Genomic DNA, 17772 nt, shown 5'->3' with positions numbered 1-17772 from the left:
TATCTTTTTTGAACAGGGATAATTTGTTGACTAGTAATGTCAAAGTAATCTGTCCCAGAGAGGAGAGAAATGAATTCTGCATCAGGAATTTGATCATACACTAGCTTGGAACCAAGTCAAAAGATTATAATAAGCATGCTTCAAGAAAGAGAGAGAAGAAAAGATAAGCTACCTTCAGGGAGCATAAACCTTACATCCATTGTTGCAAGTATTAAACATTTTAAATATTGTGAGAGATTATTAGGGAAGTTTTATAATTCTCACTTCACTTTTGAGAAGCGGAAAGTAATTGATTTGCTCATCGTCTCATATTCTGTAAGTAACAAAGCCCAATCATTGTAATATGAAAAAAGCTAAAATAAAATAGGAATGATGTAGGATAAATGTCTATAATTTATGGAATTCTTAATATGAGACAGCAATGTGTCATGTCTTTTTTAAGTATGAATTATTTTTATTAGAAAATATGTGGAACGCTTCATGAATTTGCATGTCTTCCTTGCTAGGGCCCGTGCTATTCTTCTCTGTATCATTCCGATTTAGTACATGTGCTGCTGAACTGAGCTCCAGCGCACCATCTCTTTATGCACTATTTAATCCTTATACCTCTACACAGTAGGAAAAAGTGGTTTAAGTAAATAAGGCATTCGATGCACAAACAGGCATTTACTTTTCTGATGAGAACCAATCACTGCCAACCACAATGTCTGCACTTCCTCTCCAAAATGACTCCCAAATGAATGCAAAATGATTGTCACTGGAATCATCCAGGTACAGCACATCCTGTATCAGATGCATGATACCACTGAAACATAGATAAATATGGCACGATATCCCTGAAAGATAGAGTCTAAAACTCACTCGCCTCAGAACAGAAAGTAGAATGGTGACTGGCAGAGACTGGGAGTAGGAGAAGTGGGAAGACGCCGGCTAACAGTACAAACTTCCACTTACAAGTTCTAGAGGTCTACACTCAAGGTATCAGCGATCGTTACCAATAATGCATACTTGAGAAATTTGCTAAGGTAGTAGATCTTAAGGGCTCGTACCACAAAAACCGTAATAAATAGAGTTTCATTTCATAAAATTTCCCAGGTAATGTAATTGTGCTAGTCTGAGGAACATATTTTAAAAACAACAGATTTTGACACAGATATAACAATTTGTCTCACAATATTTTCCTTAAGTATGATTTCTTGAACAAGGGGGAAAAAGAAAAAACAGAAAATGGAGCTGTAGTGTTATGCATCAGAAACTTCCAGAAGGAATTTTGTACTGACTTCCACTCTGTACATTCTGTGTGTGTGTGTGTGTGTGTGTGTGTGTGTGTGTGTTGCAGAAATAAGCATTGCCACCCAAACCAAGGAAGGAAGAATAACTTGGTTTGGAAGCCAGAAGAGTTTGCCCAAATCTCAGGGAAGCCAATTATCATTTTAAATTAGTTGCAAATTATTGAAATTTTTAAAATCATTTTTAGTTTTCTACAAAATATAAGTAATAGCATATTATCTTCAGACTCCCTGTAAAGTTTAAATACAGGAATATGCAGTGTGTCCTGAAATATAATCTGTGATGTGGCAGACAACAAGTAATAGCTATTATTGCCACTGAGAAGCCTGAAGGAGCAGTTGTTCACCCTTCTTGTTTCTCGTTTGGTGTTGGGGGGCGGGGGTAGGTAAAATGTATTAAGTATCTTCTACTTTAAAGAAGACAAATAACTTTTAGCTGATTATGATTGTGCAAAAATGCAGAGGCCGTATATAATAATAAATAAATCTGAGGAATTAACTTTTTAAAACTATACTTAATTATATATATTTTTAAGATTAAGACCAATGAAAACAAGTTTCAAACTGAGAAAAGAATGTTTCCAAAACATATATCTGATAAGAGTGTTCAAAAATGCTCAAAGAACTCTACCTACCCATCCCGACTCCTGTACTGGGAGTCAAGCCCAGGGCCACACACGCTCAGAAGCATTAATCACTGGGTCATATTCCAAACCCATAAAGAACTCTTCAGCTCTACACTAGGAAAACAGCCTAAATAAATGAAGCAGAGCAAACACTTCACCAAAAAAATTTACTGAAAGAAGTAAACATATGACACGTGTTTAATATCGGATATCACTAGGTAGTTGCAAATTAAAGCAATGAGACTCCATCACACATAACTGAGAACGGCTGAAATCCATAACACTATCCAAATTAACAATTGTTGATGATGTGGAGGAGCCTGATGTGATGGTAGAATCCTGCAATTTAGTACTCTCAAACACAATCAGCCCATGATTCTTGCCACTTTCTAAAGGAGTCCATAAAGTCCTCTTTTGCGAGTGTCTGTATGAGGTGTGACAAAAATACAGTGAATGCTACTGTTGAATGCCATCCAGCAGAAAGGCAGGCTCCTTAAAGCATTACTGCTTGTCGTCATTCGCTTCGTCACCGGGTCTGGCACTGTGCTGCTTCTGGCTCTTCTCTAACTAAAGTCAAATGACCTTGAAAGATAAACGTTTTTAATTGTGGGAAGGCATCGAGGCAGCCAAACAGCACAGCTAAAGACACAAAAGAGGACTTCCAGAACTGCTTCAGAGAGCGGCAGGAACAGTGGTATAAACGTGTTCAAAGTAAACTATTTTGAGGGTGCTTAATGGCAATGTGTCTTTCACTATAACACATTTTTAAAAATTTGAAGATTTACCATATGTCTTAAAAGTGCCTTGTATTTCATTAGGATGAAAAAATTCTCTGAAATCTCAACATATCATTAAAAGTGTATCTTCAATAACAAAAAATTTTTGTTAAACAATAAAAACAATATAAATTCTGTTTTACCATACTAGTGCTAATCCTAATTAAATAAATTAGTATAGGAGTGCATCATATGTTCTTCAATAATTTTGTTATTACTTCATTCTAATTAATAAAACATTAAAAATATGACATATATATTTAAGATAAATCAAATACTACTAATTAACCTAGTACTAATTAAACTTAATCGTGTTTTATGGTTATAAAATATTAATTCAGAGATATACATTAGTAACTGAATTAATTGGAATATTTTAATATCTCTGCTCTATCGAAGTTCATAATTAACAGTTATTCTTCTCCTGGAATATATGTGCACATAAATGAAAGAACATAAAATTTTTATTACATTTGTGTCTTTTTACATAGCTTTACAGTGGACTAATGTCATTAACATCCATTAACTTGCAATTGGTTCTTAAAATGTTTCTGCTGAGAATGAACTTCCATTTATGTTTTTGATAGTTTGTTCCTTTTTCATTGAAAGGTTATGACTGCTCCCTCACTTTGATACTCCCTAGATTTTCACTTAGACTATGATTGCAAATAAGCTTAAAATCATGCTTCAAATGCATCACTTGTATATGCATTGAAGATTTTGCTCTTCATATATTTTTGTTGTTCATTTTGTTGTTCATGATTTTAACAATGATCATTTTTGAAGATGATATTTTTCATTGTGCCTAAGAATTAGACAGCTACATTACATTCTAACTCTATATATTTGTGATAATTTATCTCAAATAATTTACATCAAAGACAGCATTGGCTTACACCAGATACTCATGTATTACAACACCCAACTCTCCAAAACATTTTGGGAATGTAAATCTGTATCTGTATATTTTATGCACATGTATAATATACTTATATGCAATATAAATTTATTTCTATGTATGTAATTATGATAGATATACCACCTGCATAGACATAAAGTTGTATTAGCCATATCGTGTGCATTTCACAATCAGGCTGTCACTGATCTCTGATTATTTTTACTTTATGGTGGTGTGGAAGCACACCCATCCATCAGTTCTATTTCTTCTCATGCAGTATAAAAAGTAATAAATTACATATAATATTCGATTCTATAAAATAATGTTTGTGTCAAAAGATTTTAAATAATTTTAAGGTAATATAAGTGTTATGAGCATTTGTAACACAGGATAACTATTACAGGATGATATGTTTGCCAGGTTAGGTGTACTAAATGCATCTGAAACTGATGGAATTTTCATGCTCGCTTCAGCAGCACATATACTGAAACTGATGATATTTTCTAATTACAATGGGTTTATCATGATACGACACCATCACAATTTGAGTAGCATCTGTATTAATAAACAAAATAAATATTTCTATTGATAGGGAATATCTGGGACAGAATGAAGCATACAAGTAAAACAAAAGGTGTAAATTTTCTCTAACCAATCAACATGTAGTTCTCATGTATTATAGTATAAAATTAAATTTACATATATGTATAATATAATACCATATAGATGATCTTTCAAAGCAAAGAACATATTCATAATATGTATCAAAATTCTAGATTTGATGTATTACCTTAAAGCAACTAAAATGAGAACTATTTTAAAAGATGAGTTGTCTAAAAAGAAACAGTAACAACAATAAATATGGTCAGGTAAATACTGTTTCAAAATCTTATACATAGATAGTAAAATTACTAAGAAATTCTCAGCAACACTTATTAAAATATATTGATTTAATAAAGATTTAAAATTAGAGAAAGAAAAAAATTTGGATATTTGTTCACTAGTATCTTCGCTATCACAGTAATAACCTGTTATTGTAGTTACATAGTTATTCCAACTAACTTTTACGTATGAAGAAGAAATCAAATCAGAAGAAATTGAACACTTTTGCAATAACATGGTAACAAAGTTACATATATATATATTCCAGTCTTCAAAATATTAGTGTTTTTTTCATGTAATATTTGTAATAACCTTTTTCTTTCATGTACCTCTTGTAATACTCACATTCATTTCAGTGATATATATTCTTTCCCTTACTATGTCATATTAAGCTACATTCATTTGTATGCTAGTAAATAAATTTATAAAGTTTTTTTAAAAGCTCAAATCAAGAATGGGTTTAAATAATATAATAAAATAATGCTGAGTAAAAAGTACTTTTACAAAGAAAATCTTAGAAAAACATGGATTGCTAAAAATGGAAAAGGATTACTTGCTTAAAAACTTTTTTCCCTAAATACATAAATTATTTTCCATGTTTCTTATGAACATGATTCTTTTTACAACAGATCCCAAGAAGATAGCAGTTTACCACTTATTACAAACTGAAAACAGTTATTTAATACTTATTAAAAGTTAGCACGTTTATTTTTGAAAATTTTCCCACAATGTCCTAATGCAGAAATTTGAACAAATTCTTATGTCAAAAACAAAATGACCATAATTTTCTCTAAGTTACATAATATTAGAAAATATAATTAATACAACAAGATCATAAATCTAATGGTATGAGTAAAATGTAAACAAAATGTCTATCACTTGCAGATATTATTTTCATGAAAAATTAAATATATCATCCAAATTTTTGAATTAAAAATAATAGTTGCCAAACATGAAAATCAGCTACATTTGTGCACACTATGTAAGACTACAGACATATAATAGAAAATGACATGCCATTTACAAGAGTAAAAATTCTATAAACATAAGAAGCACAATGCACATTAATAGAAAATGAGAAATATACTTTGGATCAGGAAAAAATAACCTAACATTTAAAACTGTTATTTAACTTAAAAATCGAAATACTGTCAATCTGAGTACTTTTTACAAAATGTGTCATTTGTCTAAACGTGATATGAAAAGATATGTATTATAGGTAGTTAAATCCACTATTCATAGAAACAAAAATGCCTTTTGTTTCTATGTGATTATACTTCCCCATTCTCTACAATTAGATGCAGTCACATGACTGAGTATAGATGACAAAATGAGAACAGAAGTAACAAAGGACACTTTTAAGTTTAGCAGTCAATTACCAGTACATATTTTTTCAGCATTATTTTCCCTTGCATGGTGACTTGAAAGCATTTATTAAGGCGACAGCACTGTAAACGTAAGGCACACCACCCAACAATCTAGCTTCTAATTGGTACAATGAAAAGGGCTCCTGTTAATGTATGGCTGGAAAAGCCTCCAAAAAAGACTAAACAAGGAAAGTTTAGACAATTGTTTGCTACGACAGTACAAAGTTAACACTTCTTAACACTTTGAGGGAATTCTTCAAATTTAAAGGGACTCTCTTGCAAGAATAATAAACATGCTATAAAGTCATGATATTAAAAATCAATAAGGAAAGTAGATAAAGAACAGGCAAATAGATTGATGGCAAAAAGCACAACTCTCACAGAGTGCAAGGTCTATCATATACTCATTGATAGAGGTAAAAATGACACTGAAAGTAAACAAGGAAAAATGACACTATATTTAATAGATGTTTCACTTTACAGAGAGCATTAAAACCAAAGATGTAATTTACAGCATAACTAAAACTGGAATCTAAATGCATTGTGATATAAAATATAAAATGGAAGACTATATGTCGACTAGGAGAAAACACAGAAGAGTACTATTTGAAACTTGAAAGAGGAGAAATTTCTAAAAGAACCACCACATAGCCCCAAATTATGAACTTGACCTCATCAACCAAGGATTTCATAACACAAAATAAAGACTAGAAAAGTTACCAATGCAATTGTAGGATGCGAAAAGATATTTACAACACCTGATTTTTTGGGGGATTAATTTCTAGAATAAAAAGAAACACTTTCATGTCAAGTTTAAAAAGACCAGAAACCTGAAAGAAAAAAAATGGCAAAGCCTAATAACGGTCCATTAAAAGAGCTAGTAACTGGATAATGTTTGGGATTATGTTCCATTTCCCTGAACTATGCTGGTGAGCTAAAAGGCAACCCTACATTGTAACACAAGGGCTGTGTAACTTTCACCTCTCAAGAAGATCACATATCACAGCTGTTACATTAGTTCACATCCTTCAAGAGTTAGGCACCAAGCTGGGAATAAATGCGTAAGGGACTTATTGGAGCAAAACATCAGGTAGGTAAATGGGAAGAGTCAATGAGATTGAGGACCCATCTGAGCACTAAGGTACATATCGGAACACTAAGAAAAAAACAAAGATTGAAGGAAGAGCTTAAACCACACTGTAGTCTATTGATCAGACATTCCAAAACTCCCCGTAGTGTTGGACTACAAACATGGAAAGCAAACCTATACCCTGAATAGATATCTATCCTTTAGAGGCTGAAGTGAGGACCCCTGGATGGAAAGGACCTATCCCATCAAGTGGATGCTTTGTTTCGCCAAGAGTTTGCCATATAAGAGGCTCCCTGTTGGTCTCCTTTGGTATAAATTTGGATTTTCCGGAGATGGCAGTAGCTATATCAGCCTTAGCAAGTGAGAGTCTCTGTATACTCCCTATCTCTACTAACATTAAAATGCCATTTGTGTCCATGCTACCAATTCTGGGTCATCATATAACACGCTGGCAAATGCCCACTGAAAAAGTCATTTTTAATTTACTTCTTATTTCTTCTCAGTACATTTTTAGATATGTAATGAATACATTCATTGTGGGCAGTTGATACATAAAATTACATGACCCACCTTCATTCTTTTCATATTTCCTTCTCCTCCTCCCCACCCTCTCCCTACTCTTAGTCCCCTTCCCACCTTAGTTGGTTAGTCAGTACCTCTTCCACAGTAGATGTTTTCAGGTAAGTAATACATGTTGGCTAAATTAGTTTTCTAAAGCTTCTCTAAAAATCACCAGAAAATGAGCAGATTAAAGTAACACATATTTGCTCTTTTGTAGTTTTGGAGGTCAGAAATCTAAAAGTAATTTTACAATGCTGAAAGCAAGTAGTCACAGCTGGTTCCCACTGGTGACCCTAGGAAGAAATCAATTTCTTTCCCTTTCCCACTTATGTCTTTATTTCTTACATGCCTTGTCTTGTGTTCTCTTCCTCTGTCATCAAAGCCAGCAGGTTGGCATCATCTTTCCCCATCATAGCTTCCTCTTCTGAAAACCAGCGATTCTACTTTGTTCTCATTAGAATATTTTTGAGTACCTGTAGGGACCACCGAATAACTCAAGATAACCTCACCTCAAAGTCCTCATGTCAATCAGGTTTCTAAAGTCCCTTTAGCTATAAAAGGTAACATTCACAGATTCCAGGCATCAAAAAATTGTTATATTTGATAACTGTTATTCCAACACAGTGGCACAAAATTCTCCACATTTTGTGCCCTCCCTGTACGTTACTTAATATGCTGCAACTCAGACTACAAAATCCTGTCTTGTAACCCAGACCTTTACATTCCAAACTGCAGAGCAGACAGCCAAGCCTTTGGATGCTTCTCAGAGACATGTGTCTATTCTCATCTCAGGCTTTTTCTTTCCCCACAAAACAAATGAGCAGGTCCAAAACTTTTGCATCCGACATGGGGAATTTCTTTTTCTTACTTTGTTTTAAAGCCATCCTTGAATGTCACTCTAGTCACATTTTTTAATTTATGCCTGTGAACCAATCTGACCCTATTTTTTTTTCTTCTTCATTTGTAAAGAATCTATATCTAGTCATGAGTACAAGGTTCAAGAAGGAAAATGGTACAATTTTGAGGAGGTTACATGAAGGTCTAGGCTCTCTGTTTCTGAAATTTAGTCATACTTACTTTGGTGCTAGGCTCAGTACTGAATATCAAATATTCAATATTCGATATTATTATTCAATATTGGATAATCTCTCTCTTACAATGGGCTGCTGTTGACCTACCCTGCTTTTAGTCTGTGGGTCAGTCAGAATTCAATTCATAATGAGAACTCCTAGGTCCAGGGTCACCCGCTACTCAATAGTCAAGCATTCTATTTCTATAGGGCCCCTTTGGTTTAGAAGAAGCTATTTTTCAACAGGTTCATAAACCTCTGTTGAAGATACAATGGTCTTGCTTCAGAATGCTAGAGGCTTAGGCTGTGATTCTCCCATGGAGACCTGACATGAGGTCAAACAGCATCTTTATATACCATTAACACTTTCAAGACTATTGATTCTACCATCCCAAGAGGCTGTTCCAAATACTGGCCCAGGTAGAACTCTTTCGTACTCTAAATGCCTCTGAACATTGGCTTACTTCTATGTTACCTGATAGCTGGACTAGAACAATATTCATTTCGGTTAAATATTTTGCCCTCAAAACCAAGAGGGATCAATAAGAGATTGTAGTTCCATTTGTTGGGGGGGGATAAGACATTGTAGTTCCCTTTGTGTATCTGTATCAGAGAATACAATCTGTAACTTCTTCCTTCAGGGGATATATTAGCATGCTTCTGACTGTTGAACCCTTACAAACTCGGTGAAAGAGTAGGTCCCTGAATTTCATAAAATGTATTTCCCATCCTCTGGAGCAAAAGGTCCCCAGAGTGCTAGCCAAAATCATCAGAAGCACTCATCCAGATGGCTGTATCTCATATTTCTGATTCTTTGGTTTTCTCACTCAGGATCCTGAAGTTAAAAACATACCTGTCTTGGCTAAACCTTTGTCTTTTTGAAGCTCTTCACTTCTATCAAATATTTTTTTTGTTGTTATTGCTCAATTGTTTCAACAATTACACCACAGAATAGACCTCCTTGTGTGCTACCAAAGACTCACCTGACTTTCACAATTTGTTTTGACTATTTTGAATGGTTTCCAATATTTTTCTAGTCCTAGCCAAGCCATCACCACATGTAAGCAGAAACCAAACATCTTTATAGTTTTTGAACTATTTGTTCCTCCCTTTCAACCTTTGTACCTGCTAGGATATGGTCTTCCACTGGTACATTTCCTCTGTTCACCTCTAGTTGAGTCTTCAGTAATTAGATAATAAATGTGTGCTAAGAATTTCCTTTTTCCCATAAATCAGTCAGGACTTCAAAGGCTTGCACGAATGGGTCAGTTCCAGAACCTCACCCTACTGCTTGCTTGCACGAATCAATGCAGGCACAAATTGTGTTAGTTTCCTGAGACAGAAAAGCCAACAGAGGTAGGTATAAAAGGAACTTATTTAGAACTTGTATGGTGAGATAAAATGGAGTGGAAACAAAGAGAGAATGAAGAGCCATCATATGTGTATATATGTGTGTGTGTATATGAATACATATACATATATATATATGTGTATATATATAGCAATAGAGGGATCATGCAAAGAAACTTAGACCACTGTGCACTTCAGTGGAGGCTTAGAAGAGACCAACGAAGAGTCACTTAAAGCTACTTCTCTCTCTCTTTTTTTTTTGAGACAGGGTCCCACTATGTAGTTGAGACTGACCTAGACTCACTATGTAGCCCAGACTGGTCTCAAACTCACAGTGATCCTCCTGCATCAGCCTTCCAAGTGCTGGGATTACAGGCATGCACCACCACACCCGGCTAGAGCTATTTCTCAATGAAAGTCTCACTTCTTACATGAATTGGCTGCCTTAGAACCATTGCCACATTTGGTCAGTGACTCTGAACAGCTTGTTAAAGTGTAGTCATTCCATAAGCTTGGAGGTAGATTTAGAATCATCAGTCAATTAACCCAGAAATCAGTTAAGGAGATCAAAGACACCCATGTTAGTAACTACCACAGCCAACAATTTTAAAAGAGCATTAAAAAACCAAGTGTCGGGCGGGGGATTTAGCTCAGTGGTTCTGGCACCTGCTCTCTCACAAGCACAAGGACCTGAGTTGAATCCCTGGTATCAAAAAAAAAAAAAAAACATGTGTATACAGAACTGGTTTTGTCCCTTTTTCATAAGCAAAGGAGAATTTGGAAGACGTTGGCTTTTCATGAGGAATTTTTCTCAAAGGTCACTCGATGTTGTAGTCTAGTCCTGCATTTGCACTAACATCATTCCTGTTGCTTGCTGTTAAGAAATATTCCTTTTGCAAAAAGATGTGTCAGAAAGAAATGAAGACTATTTCCTCTACTCAGTTATGTTTCTAAGATATGCATATTCAGTGCTATCCTAAGAAATCCAACCTACTATCATAAAGTTTTACTTTCAATGATACAATTCCAAGGAGAAGTGAAAAGAATTTTCTCATTGAATTACAATTGCTTGTCATACTGTCAGGAAGCCACTGGTTTATAAACTAGTTCACCTGCAGTTCAAAAATCAAAGAAGAGCAAAGATAAAATAGCAGGTTGTTCTAAACAGAAATAAAAATAATTTTATATCCTTATCTTCAGTAGAAATTTTTTTATTTAGTTACATCAAAAATAATTTATATACACACAAAATGCTGAAATTGTTATTGCTTCATTTTCAGTAAATTCATATGTGCCAGGCTAAGGGTAGAATGTACAATATTCACTGGGCTCCACTAATTCAAAAGTAGTACTATTTTCCTTAATCAGTGTTAATATTCTGCAATTGTGTTATTCAAATTGTTGATGTGTTGCTCAATGTTCTATTTATAAATATAAAGGATTTTACACTAGTTTCTTGGAAAGAATAACTGAGCGTAATATTGACAACATTAACTGTAATTGTTGATATGCCCCAAATTTTTTTCTTCATATGCTGCTTTATAATAAAATACACTCATTTTTAAGATTAATATGTTGACTTAATGAATTTATTCTTTAATTATTATAAAATGTCTTTATCTTAGATGCTATAAGTAGACAAAGTTTACTTTAGCTGGCATGATAGAGCCATTTTAGATTACTAAATTTTAGCAGATTTGAGGAATATAACCTGGAGATTATTTTATTTTTAACTTATGGCAATTAATTTTCTCAGCTTTTGTTTGTCTAAAATGTTTTTATGTAACATTATTTTAATTAATATTTATACAGAGTAGAAAATTCTAGTTTGGTATATTTTAGTTCTTTTTTCTCTCCCAACAACTGGAAGATGCTCTTCTCTATTTGGTATATTGGTAATGGTTATCTAGAGGGAAAGAATTAGTAGATCTATGTAAAGAAATTTATTAGATATACTTACAGGATTAAAAGTTGGAGACCATACAATGACTGAATGCGAATTGGAGAGCCAGAAAAATCCAGAGAAATGGGTCTTCTCCATCCACAAAATTGGAAGCTGAAGAGCAAGAGGGATCAAGGTTGCATCCAGTCTGGGATAGAAGGCCCAGAAGCTCCAGGGAGTTACTAGTGTGAGTCCATGTTAAAAGACTGAAGAAGGTGGCACCTGATGTCGACAGGTGATGGAACATCCCACTAAAGCAGAATGGAGCTCAGATATAGTCCAATTTCCTTTTACCCCTCCTTCCATCTGGGCTGCGAGCCTATCGGATGGTATTACCACAACCAGGGCAGATCTTCTCCCCCTCAGTTTGCTGGCCTACATGTCGGTCATCTCTGGAAATGCCCCTCAGAAGTATGCTCAGAAATTTACTTTACTAATCTTCCAGGCACTTTTTAATCCAATCTATTTGACAACCACAATTAAGAGTTACACTTGGACTACATTTTTTTCTTAAGAGAAAGGTGAAGATATCCTCAACTTTGCTTCCTTCTTAATCACTTTCTCATTGCTGAGGCATTGCCTCCTTTATTACTTAAAGGAGGAGAAATTTATTTTGGCCCATTTCAAGCCATAGGCTGCGGGTTCTGAGGCTGATGGCATTGCAGAAGGACGTGATAGAGGAAAACTCTTCACAACACTTTGGATAGGAAGCAGAGAGAGTCAACTGAGCAGCTCAGAAGCGAGATTTTTGCAGGTAGTAATCTGCCTCTTCCAACAAGACCCCGCCTCCTAACAGCAACCCAGCTGTATCACCACATCATACAATCACCTTTCAAAAGTCCAGGCTATGTGAGAACCAAGATCTATCATGTAAAGGTACAAGATCCCAATGATGAATGTAACTGTACTGTATACTTAAAATGTAACAAAAAACTCAGAGGAAAAAATAAATAAATAAAATAGTAATGAATAACAAAAAAAAAAAAGTCCAGGCTATGTGAGAACCAAGATCTATCATGTAAAGGTACAAGATCCCAATGATGAATGTAACTGTACTGTATACTTAAAATGTAACAAAAAACTCAGAGGAAAAAATAAATAAATAAAATAGTAATGAATAACAAAAAAAAAAAGTCCAGGCTATGAACACATGAGGCTTTGGGGAGACGTCTGGATATAAACTATAATACTCTTGTATTGCTATTGTATGTCTGCGTTTGTTTTGCAATGCTTTGGATAGTGTATGCACTTACTTTTAAATTTATATTTATTATTCCTAGATTTCAAGATTTTATTAGAACAATCCTTGCTAAAATCATGTCTGTGGTTATGCATGATATTCATTGAGATTTTCATTTCTGGGCTATTGGTGGCTATCAAAGTTGCACCTTCAAATATTTTCTGTCCTGACTCCTGTTTAGAATTGCAGGGGCACAAAGTTAATACATGAATTTATCCCACAGGTGTGTAATGATCTGTTCTTTTTTTTCAGTCTTTCATCTCTGTATTTTAACCCAAGTACTGTCTGGTACTACATCTTTAAACTCTCTGACATTATTTACAGTTTCTGTTTTTCCAATGTCTTTCATTATCCTATTCTCATCCAGTAAATTTTTCATTTTAGATGTTACAATTTCCATTAAAACAATGTTCTTTTTTATACATTCTTTTTCTCTTAAATATTGTTTCTCTTTAGATCATTGAGTATTTTTATTATATTTATAATAACTATTATAGTTCCTGTCAATAAATCCCATCATCTCTGTTATTTATAGGGAAGTTTCTATTAATCTGTTTTCCTTCTTAGTTATGGGCTACATTTGATAATTTCTGTATTTGTAGTAATTCTGTATTGGATATTTGACATTGAATTTTTTAATATTTATTGTTTGAATTAGTCTCTTACATATCTGAAGGCAATGCAGGTATTTCCCAGGCCTATGTGAGTCCTAGGAATTATTTATTTTATATTGTCTCTGGAAGTTGTTTGTTCTTGCATAGATTCCTAAATAAGGGGGGTTGTGCAAAATTAGGTCAGTAAATAGCCAAACACTCAACAGGATTTCTGTGTTGATTTCTTGAGCTTTGATTTCTTCATAGTTATCCCTCTACTTGTAGTCTGCCCCACAAATTTCAATTGTTTCAGCCTAACACAACTTCTCATCTTTGGAGAGATCACCCTGTTCTGCCTGTCACCTTTCTTGAACTATGGTCTGAGAAAAATATGTATCTAGTAAAGAAACTCAGTAAGGTTTTAGGGTTCATCTCATTTATGTCTTTTCATAGAAGGTTTGAATTCCTATGTTTCTCCTGTACTGCCAAGTAAAAAACACACATTTCATATATTTTATCCATTTTCTAGCTGACTGCAAGTTCTGCATCAGGAATTCATGGAAGAAGTAGGTGTTTAAGAATAATATTTTAGTTATAAGTTTTATCTAGCCAAGGTTTCATCATCAAAGCAGTTATTTTTATGAATTGCCTTATCTCCTTTGATGCTATGATGCAGCCTTCTGACCCTAATTGATAGCTGAGTCTATAGCAACAGATTTAATCTTTCTACTTTCTAAACTTATTAACTCTTTTACATAAATACGTACTAAATTTATTTCATTCCTTTGAACATGACCTTCCTGAATAAACTTGGAGGGTAATTAAAGTTCATTTCTGAATACATAACCATGCCAATGTTGTTCTCAAGTTCTTCAAATGGCTATATACCCACAATTTCATAGGTTTGTGAGAAAACTCTAAAATATAAATATGTCAAGTGTAAACACTTTTCAGTATAATATAAAAGTTTATTAGAAACAATGACAGTAGTAAAATAGGCAATAGTAAAGGGTATTTAAAATTAGAAAAATTTCTCTGGGAAATTATGTCATGGGAATTACTAGTTTCTTTGCGATAAATGTAACAAATTATTCAGGTACTAATAATTGCCAAAAACACCTTAAAATTTTTAAAAGCATGAATTTATAACACAATGATCTGAAAATTCATTTTGATGATGAATTTCATATTCTTTCTATAGGAGCAACCAAGGATAGTAATTTTTTTTTTTAATTTTGTACCAAGGATCAAACTTGGGCCCTTGCGCTTGCAAGGCAGGCTGTGGAACGACTGAGCTAAATCCCCAGCCCAGCAAAATTCTTTAATAAAGAAAATAATTATTGGAGGGGATACTTGGAAGAAAAATCTTTGAATTGGAAATATGCCCCACCAATAGCGGTCATGAAAATTCTAATTCTGTCACTGACAGCTTTTGTGTGCTTTGAGAAAAGATTTAAGGATGATGTTTTGATTATGTGTAAGCAAGTTTGCAGTACACAGACGGCTGCAAGAGCACCTCAGAAGGAGCATATTCTCAGTGTTGGCAGCACAGTTAGCTTGCCATGCATAATCTATTGAGAAAGAAATAGACTGTTGGATATGAATGCTACTGTGTTTCCTTCAGCTGAATATGTATTTTTTAAATGAGAAGCATTTGAAACCACTCATATTTTAAAGGCTGTCTTCATTAGCAAACATTCATGACAATTGTTGAAATATTTTGTCTTCACTTGCATATCTCCATAAGGACTCACATTCTGGCAATAATTCATTAAGCATCTGCGATTACTTTGTCAGTTTTGCATTAAATGAAAAGAAAAACTGATTTTAACAGCTAAAATATGTGCTCAAGTAGATAATCTGTGATAATATTAAGAAAAGAAACTCAAACATGAGTTACAACTAGAGAAAGAAAGGAAAGGGTCAATAGCATGGATGAAACTCTTTTCAGCACAAACCTTTCTGAGTAAATCTGATCCAATTTTCTCTCTCTAACCTCCCTAACCATAAAAATTTTACCAATTAAAATGATATCTCAACTTTGTCTCAATTTCTATTAGTGTGACTGAAGTTGAATTTGTTTCATATTCTTAAGGTCATTTCTGTGTTAGTTTTAGAATTTTTTGACTTAGTGTTTTGCTCATTTTAAAAATATTTTTTGACATTTTCAATTGCCTAAAACCTCTCTATTGGTAACATTAGTCTTTTGTAATTTTTTTTTTTTTGAAATTTTCTTCATCTTTGCCATTTGACCTTTTGCTTTGGTCTAGATTTTTTTTCCATGTAAATGTTATTTTTCTTGTAAAGTTTCTGAGATGCCATAAATAATCACTTATTTTCTTGCATTTAGATTTTAGATCATATAATTTGTTGGCTAAGAAAGTAACTCACTTGCAAACTCAAATCTTTTATTACAGAATAAAAAGGATGACTAAGACAAAAGAGTCAAAATTCCAGTTAGCACACTCTGGAATTACGGAGGTCAAATGTCTCACTCTTGGAGTAAACATATTATAAATATGGAACTAGCTTTTACCATGAGGTGTTGTATTGGAATTTGCTAGACAGATAGATAGATAGATATTCCTAACCCTATCTTCTAAGAATGCCTGAAAGCAGTCATAGCCTAGTATAAATAGGTACAGATCTTAGATCCTAAATACTTTTATTTTTTCAAAAAGAGTTCAAGAATTTTGGAGATTAGCTCAAAACAGAGTGCAAGGTGAATCTGAAACACTTCGTTGCTTTAAAAAGATACAAAAAATAATGGCAGAATTGGGCTGTAACTTCGTGGACTAGCACCTGCACAAAACCCTGGGTTCTATGGCCCAAATGGCAAAAGAGAAGAAAAGTGAAGGACAACTGTTCAAACCATATAGAATCAGTTTGAGGGGCTTCAACTGGTCAAATCTGAGAGAATTAGAGCATCAACATGGATTAAAAGTAAGTAAACTAATGCATCAGTCCTCAGTGATATAAATAAATGACAAATTTTTTTAAATAGCAGAGAAGAAAGGTTCTATTCCTACTCTGGAGAATCCCAAACAAATGTACAATGAATGTTAGTTAGAAATAATTGAATAAATAAGTGTTTAAGGAAGATTCATCGATGCAAGATAAATTCATGACATAAAAGTTGAATGAGGAACACACCGTTCACGGATTTATCCTCAAATTCTCAGAAGTAGCTTAGTTGTTTCTTATAAAAGGGAAAATAAGTTGACAATGAAAAAAATCTGACAAACACAAAATGATGAAATTTGACATCACAACTTAGGCACAAATGGAAATGGTGTGCTTTTGACAGAATGCACTGAGAAGAAAATTTCTCATGTATTCTTAGAAAAATTTTCAAAATTTAGTAGAATCATGAACTTTCATACACATATTAGAAATACTCATAAAATAATTGTCCATATTATCAAAATGTCAAAATGATGAAACAAAAATATTAACTTTTTTTTTTCAGTTTAGAGGAGAATAAAAATACACAAAAACTGATAGCTCTGAAGGATGTTTGATGGTGTCTGAAACAGGGGAAAACATAGCCAGAAACAGCATTAGTGAGATAACTGGCAGAATTTCAATGTGAGCTATGAATTGTATAATTATACATTTCCTGATTTATTTCTTTGTTCTATAGTGAGGGAAAAAGTTTTCTTTGTCCTTACATAAAACAGAAAGACACATTTAGGGACAAAAAAGTACTTGTTTCGATGCCCATAAATAAATTTTAATCTATGCGCTCAAATGACACAAGTGAGTTTGAACATGAGTGTGGGATTTGCTGTGTGTGAACGCATTTTAAAAAAATAGAACAAGATAAAGTGAATGTGAGAGAAAATGAGAAAGAATGGGAATGAGTGTGCAAAAATTAGCTAATGCTAAAATAAATAGTACAAAAATTAACAAATGATGAGTATTGACAGTGTTTATGTGTGGATTCTTTATGCTGCATTACCTTTAGATTTTTCTGTATGTTTGAAATTACACTGAAATAAAAAATTCCCCACTAAATAATGTCAGTAACAACTTGGAATTTTCAAGCTTTTCAGGCTAAATGCATTGAAATGAAAGCTTGAAAGAATT

General features: G+C 33.5%; 1 non-coding gene across 1 annotated transcript; it reads right to left on the bottom strand.

Annotated features, from left to right (window-relative positions):
* Nucleotides 1–462: 462 nt before the first annotated feature.
* On the bottom strand, nucleotides 463–567 carry LOC117286820. The gene has a single exon (XR_004517920.1). It is a non-coding gene; the product is annotated as a U6 spliceosomal RNA (small nuclear RNA).
* Nucleotides 568–17772: the final 17205 nt, after the last annotated feature.

The sequence above is a fragment of the Fukomys damarensis genome, unplaced genomic scaffold, assembly GCF_012274545.1.
Source record: "Fukomys damarensis isolate Sample0158 unplaced genomic scaffold, DMR_v1.0_HiC HiC_scaffold_18, whole genome shotgun sequence".
NCBI lineage: Eukaryota > Metazoa > Chordata > Mammalia > Rodentia > Bathyergidae > Fukomys > Fukomys damarensis.
The sequence above is the reverse complement of the archived record's forward strand: the minus strand, read 5'-3'. Positions and strand labels throughout refer to the sequence as shown.